At 43.1% G+C, this 7073-nt stretch overlaps 1 pseudogene; it reads right to left on the reverse strand.

Moving 5' to 3' along the window:
• Positions 1–287: 287 nt before the first annotated feature.
• LOC112319798 (rRNA-processing protein FCF1 homolog pseudogene) lies at positions 288–877 on the reverse strand (annotated as a pseudogene).
• Positions 878–7073: the final 6196 nt, after the last annotated feature.

Genomic DNA, 7073 nt, shown 5'->3' on the forward strand with positions numbered 1-7073 from the left:
CGGGCAAATGGAGACAACTGTACTTGAACAACAATAAAAAATAAATAAATAAATAAATAATAAAAGAATGTTTTTATATGTGAAAGAAAGAGACTCATGTGAATACATATTCAGACTAGATTCTTTTAATTTTCAAAACAACATCAAAAAGTGAGTGTATTTAAGCATACTTAGCTTATAACGGAACAAATGGGTGAGTGGAGCAATAACTCATTCTGTAGCATGTTTAGTAAACTGGCAACAGAGAAAGTTGGTTGAAGGAAAGCAGAGGACTTTGTCTTTTAGTATTAGAACCGAGGGGCTCCATAATCATGTGGCATCCGATCAGTGTTGCATCTATGGTTAGAAATGTACATGATGGGAGCTCCAGGGATTTTCCTGATTCTTGGTTGAAGGTCTTGGTCAACTGTGGCCACAATGTAACACTTGTGCTGAGTTACTCTCTGTACTAAGCAGTCATCCGCATAGGTTCCTTTGTGTGTGCGTGGTAATCAACCGTTCAAGGCTTGGCTCCTTGGCGATCCTTAGAGCCACTCGATGCTTCTGCTGCAATTTCTCAGTTTCAGCCATTACACAGTTATACAAGGGGCGCACTTGGCATAGAGACAGCCCATCACTAACTGCACTAAGTCCAGTTCAGCCTTAACGGGAAACTTGATAAAGTTGGCATCAACCAGGATGTGGTAAGCTGGGCCCAGCTGTGTGTTATATTGGAGGAATAGCAGGAAGGGTATCGGGGGACTTCTGTTTCCTTGAGTGCACTGGGATTCTTCTTTTCTTTCTTTTTAGGCTTTAATCTATCCTTTTCTTTAAGCCTCTGATCTCTCAGACTAAGCATTTGCTTCATGGTCGCATACTTCCTTGTTCTCTTTTGCTTCACGATGTTCACGCTGCACTCTTGTTTCTTCCAGAATCACCACCAGTGCCACTTTTCCAGGCTATATTCTTGCCAGGATGGGGGATGAAAAGGGTTGCAAGACCCAGTTCCAAACTAGAAGAGGGTGTTTCCCCCACACCAACAAACAATTCTTGGATACCAGCAAGGTGTCTAAGAATTCAACTCAATTCTGATACTATCTACCTGGAGATAGCATCATATTCCACAGGTTATGTATTCAGTCCAAGACTGCCCCATCTGCGTCCCCACCTCACCCACCAAGCTTCTGACTCCAGTAACCTGTGCCTCTGACCAACCAGCTATAGACTGGAGGTTCCAACAGCCTCCTCCAACTCAGAATGCCAGTTGCAAGTTTAGGTTGTTATCTGTACTTCTGACCAACTGGCTATAATTCAGAGCTTCCCACAAAAACTTTAGGTTTGATTAATTTGCTAGAATGGCTCACAGAAGTCAGAGAAACATATTACATATGTTTCTAAATATATTGATTGCTGATGTATTAAAAAGGATATTAAACAGCCAAATGAAGAGATACACAGGGTGAAGTCCTGAACAAAGGAGCTCTGTCCTCAGGGAACTTGGGGTCCAGCATGGAGGCAGGTGGAAGTGTTCTGGTTCCCTCTTATAGAAGAGAGCTTCCAAAAGAAAGGGCCAATGAGCTGTCTTCCTGGGTTTTTATGGGGCTTTATTACATAGTCACTATTCTGTAAAATGTAAAACATAGTGACTATGTAATAAGTGGCCACTAGCAATGGAACTCGATCTCCAGCCCCTTTCATCTCCTGAGAAGGGGTGGGGCTAAACATTTCAAACATCTAATCACAGGGTTGGTTCTCTTGACAACCCTTGGATCAGGTCAGAAAAAATCACCATTAACATAAAAGCCACCTTTATCACTCTCAACACTTAGGAAATTCCAAGGGCTTTGGGAGCTGTAAGCTAGGAACTGTGGATAAAGACCAAATATCTTCTAAATCACAAGGAGGTTCTTGTGATTTAGGAGGTTCTCAGAGGAGCAAATTTACCCCTTAGAACATAGGGTATATTTTTCGGCTTTAATCATCACTCTAGGTTTACTTGATGGGAAAGAAGCCTTCCTGGAGGGAGAGAAAGCAGGGCTCTGAATGAAGGTGTGATATGGTGAGTCCTCTTCAGTTTTATTCAAATACCATCTGTGTGCCTTGCCTATTCCATTGCCATTTGTATGGGGCACTTTGAAGCCTAGAGTTTAAGAATGAAATAAAGATAAAAACAGATGTGGAATGAATGGATCAAAAAACTGCAGTACCTTTACACAATGGAATACTATACAGCAGAAAGAAAGAAGGAACTCCTACCTTTCATGACAGCATGGATGGATCCAAAGAGCATTATGCTAGGTGAAATAAGCCAGACTGTGAAAGACAAATACCATGTGATCTCCTATAAATGGAACCTAATCAACAAAAGAAACAAATGAGCAAAATATAACCAGAGGTATGGAAACAAGGACTAGACTGACAGCATCCAGAGGGGAAGGGGGAGGGGAATAAGGATGGAAAGAAGAGAAAGGGACTGGTCAAGAGACATGTATCAGTCACCCATGGGCATGGACAATAGGGTGGAGCTTGACTGTGGGAGCAGGAGGTAGGCTGGGCAGAGGAGGGCAAAGGGGGGAAAATTGGGACAACTATAATAGAACAAGAATAAAATACTAAAAAAAACAGATATGGAAGTCTAAAAAAATGACAGTCTCTAAGGTGTCATTGTTATTATTTGCCCCAAAGCAATACTGCCACCTATTGGTCAAAAGAGAGAACTTTATTTCAATGTTTTATTTGCAAGTCCTAATTATGTAGAGTTCCAGGCACTTAACAATGGATGAAATAAAACGGATGTTAATTCAAAATTTTCACCCTGCCTCATCCCCTACAATTTCTCCCCAGAGATGTAGCTAATAGAATTCTTTAAAATATTCCAGAAAATCAAACACATTGTTGATAGCACAGGTGTTAAACAAGTGGGGTCACACAGGACCTGGTTCAGCAACCTAGGTACTTGAGGTCTGGCTAAGAAAGAATTCAGATCCAAGACTCAACTAAAAGTGGAAGTTTATTTAGAAAGTCACAGAGGTAGGAGCAGTGAGCAGTAGAAGTGGTCTCAGGAGGGACATCTATAATAGAGTCAACAATAAAAAGAAGAAAGAAAGAAAGAGAGAGAGAGAGGGAGAGAGGAAGGAAGGAAGGAAGGAAGGGAGGAAGGAAGGAAGAAAAGGCCTTGGAAACCAGTTACAGAAGCAAAAGAAGGGCCCTTGGAGCTTAGCAGAGAGAGGGGTAAAGGTAGCAGGAAAGGGGAGGGCATGCTACTGTGAGGGAAATGCTCTGGGCTTTAAGGGTGGAGATTTTAGGGGAGGTTCTGGGGAGGATTCATTAGAATAGTCATCATCTTTTCAGGTGTGTCCTTTCAGGATCGTAGTCTCCACTGATTGGTTGGTGCCAGGGCAGGGCAGCAGGTCCTGATGTCAGCATGGCATCACTTACCTGATTTTGTTACCTTTCTGGGCCTGGACCTGAAGCACAACTGAGGCCTAGAAGTATTTGATTCAGATCAGAACCTCGTTGTCCTGGAGGCTTATGCTTAAGGGCTATTCTCTGGCCCCCCTTGTTCATTCTCCCTCTGAGGGGTTCTAACCCAAATGACTAGCAGCAGGCCAGGAGGGGAAGGGACAGGGGAGGATCTGAATCCCACAACCAGTGATATGAGACATCAGGGGGTCTAAAACACATAACTAGAGCTATGCTAGGGGAGAAAATTTCACCATGGGGGCGAGGTGCTTGATTTCCCATTGTTGGGCACCCTGGGCTTTCTGCCCCTGGTGACCTTCTGTACCTGGCCCATCATCCTTGCTCTGCTCAAGTCCGTTTAACTGCCTCATGCAGCATGCTGGGGCATTACAAGTTCCTCCAGAAAGCTGACATTACTGGCTTTATATTTGCTTAAGAGAAACTTTTGTTGTTACATTGTTAACTATCATTTCACATAACAAGATTTTAAGATCAAGAAACTAGTTTTTCTGTTCTGTATGGTAGTAAATTCTCTCAGTTAATCTCACACTTAGTAGAGATGTGTTCTTACTATGTTTTGCTTAATGATATATTTATTTGGCAAACCTTTGGTCATTGACTTCCATTTATTACATTTTACTATTTTGTTATTGTTGGACAAAATAAAGCTTCACTTTAGCATGAAAACAAATGCTTTTTAAAATCACAAGGGAAAATTATATGTTTTGATAAAATACTAAAATATTATGTTAATAATACTAGTTATATACCAGGGATACCATAAAATGAAAATGAAACTATTAAAAGTGCTCAGTAGTCATAGAAAACTTGGCGATTTAATTTTTTAGTGCATCGTTCTCTTATTTGTTAATTTGGCAAGCATGTATTAGGAACCTATTATATGCCAGAGCTCGGCTAGAAGCTGAGAATACAGAGACTAATGAGATACAGAGAGAGGCCACACTCTGGCGGGATAGGACAGACACAAATGTTAACAGAGTTTGGGGTCCATGTATCCCCCAAGAGAGAAATCAAGGGGAACTACCAGAGAAATTGCTGGACAAATTTTATGAACCTAATGCTGCCACACAAGGGAGGCAGCACAGAGGAAAGGAAGGTCCTCTGAACCAACTGGGGGAGGGGCTGTGTCTGATTGGCTGCTGGACAATAGGCTATGGACAAAGAGGTCCTGCATAAAAAAGCGGGCTTTTTGAAAAAGGCAGTTTTGGGAAATTTCCCATTTCAGGGTTGGGTGACTTCCTTTTCCAGCTGTGTTGCCTGGTAACTCTGTCCCTGCCTGTGCTGTGGGAGCAAGTCAGTGGTATGGTTCACTACTGCCAGCCACCACAGGTAGGTCGTGCAGTGTCAGACCTTGATCAGCTGTGCGTGTGGGGCATAGTTTCACTGTCTGTAAGGAAGCAGGCATTAGAAGTGGCTCGGTTGGTGGAGTATGGTCCTGTATAGCCAAAGGTTTCCAGTTTGATTCCTGGTCAGGGCACAGGCCCTGGTTGGGGCGTGTGCAGGAGGCAACCAATTGATGTAGCTCTTGCACGTGGATGTTTCTCTTCCTCTATTTCTCTCTCCCTTCCTCCTCTCTAAAAATAATTTTTAAAATATTTTTTAATTTTTAAAAATATTAAAAAATATATTTTACATAAAATATTTTTTTAAAAAGAAGGAACATAAAATCAGCTCCCTCTATGTTTTTGAGTAGGCAGTGGAGGGGTGGTGACATTTTTGTGGTCAGCTTATCCAGTGTTCCTTCTGGCCACCTGGTCTTCACTTGGCTTCCTGGCCACCCGGTATTTTCCATTCCTAGGCCCAAGACCCTATGCTGGCTCACAAAGACAGATAATTTTAATACTTTATAAAAAGTATAGTTACCAAAATATTATGGAGACACAGCAAGGCACCCCAAATTCTGATGGAAGAATGGAGAAGAGGGCAACATGGTTGGAGGGAAGCTGAATCTTAAATTGATGAGTAGGTGTTGGCTTAGCAAAGGGCAGTGGTTGAAGATGGTAGAGGGCCGATGTGGATACTGAAATGTCTGTGGAATTTCCAGGTGGAGTGTCAGCAGTATTGGAAACAGGAGTCAGAAGCAGGGGCATAGGTTAGAGAGTGAGCTGTAGATTCAGAATTTTACCCAGAAAGACTGTTTAGTGAGAAAAGACCCATGAGTTGAGGATACATACTTGAGAAATCACAGGCAGGTTGGCTCACAGAGAACCTCCAGCAGCAAAAATCAGAGATCAGCTTAGAGAATCGGGATGTCCAGTCTTGGAATCCAAGGGGGATAATCCACAGGCTTTAGACAACTGGTCAAAAGTTTCATTTTGTTTGGCTCATCGGGGTTATAATATTTTAAAAAATAATTGCCAACATTTTTTAAAGTTTTTTTTGAAGACTTTATTTATTTACTTTTAGAGAGAGGGGAAAAGTAGGGAGAAAGACAGGGAAACATCGATGTGTGGTTGCTTCTCACACACCCCCAACTGGGGACCTGGCCCACAACCCAGGCATGTGCCCTGACTGGGAATCAAACCAGTGACCTTTTGGTTCCCAGGCCAGTACTCAACCCACTGAGCCACACCAGCCAGGGCTAATTGCCAACACTTAAGAGTTAAGAGATGTCACATAAAATCTGCATTTCTGACTTCCTTGAAATGTTGGGAAATCTGGCCATCCAGTGTTCCAGTGTTCTTCTGGCCACCCGGTCTTTGCTTGGCTTCCTGGCCACCAGGTATTTTCCATTCCCAGGCCCAAGAAGGACAGCCCCTGTTTCACCCCTCCCAGTGAAATGGCCTGCCCTTCTGCTCTGGGGACAGGCTCTCCAGGCCCTCATTTACATCTTAATGTGGCCTTTTCACTCATTGACAAGGCCTGCCTGTCTCCTCTGGGCATTTGAATTTATAGAGTCTTTCCCTAGAAATCAAGGAGGGTGTGATCAATTAATGTCCCATAGGGCAAAGGAATGAATAAGAAATGAGAAAATCTCCCTTCTCTTTGAATCAAGAAATTATGAGCCACCTGCATGACCTGAGTAAGGGAAGAAGAAGAAGGTGGTAAGGCACAGAAGTAAGATCCCAATTGCCATGGGTTAGGGAATGGCCAAGAGGGAAGAAGGAGGGTGGTGAGTATGGAGGGGCAGGCATTTCTTCCTGAAAAGGTCCATAGAGCAGATATTTTTGGCTTTGAGAGCCGCAAGATCTCTATCACAATTACTCAACTCTGTTCTTGTAGTGTGAAAGCAGCCATAGACAATATAGTGTAAACAAATGAGAGTGGCTATATTCCAATTAAATTTTATTGACAGGGATGTGCTTCCTGTGGACCATAGTTTGCCAAACCCCAGGTGGGCATGCTGGGTCAAGGGTTTGAATATTAAGTTTGGAGGAATGTGAGCCAGTCTGTAGACACGAGTGGAAGGATCAGGGGAGAGGGAGATGCTAAAGGTAAAGAAAAAACAGGAGAAAGACTGAGGAAGCCCCTTCCAGAGGGGTTTGGGGCAAGACCGTCGTGGTGATGAGGGAAGAAGAAAGAGCTTGCCCACTCAGTTCTGGGCAGAGTTGGAGAACAAGTCTGTAGTGTGTACCAGTAAAATAAGGTAGGACTTGGTGCTGCTGCTGATG

Source organism: Desmodus rotundus, chromosome 6, assembly GCF_022682495.2.
Source record: "Desmodus rotundus isolate HL8 chromosome 6, HLdesRot8A.1, whole genome shotgun sequence".
Classification (NCBI taxonomy): Eukaryota; Metazoa; Chordata; class Mammalia; order Chiroptera; family Phyllostomidae; genus Desmodus; species Desmodus rotundus.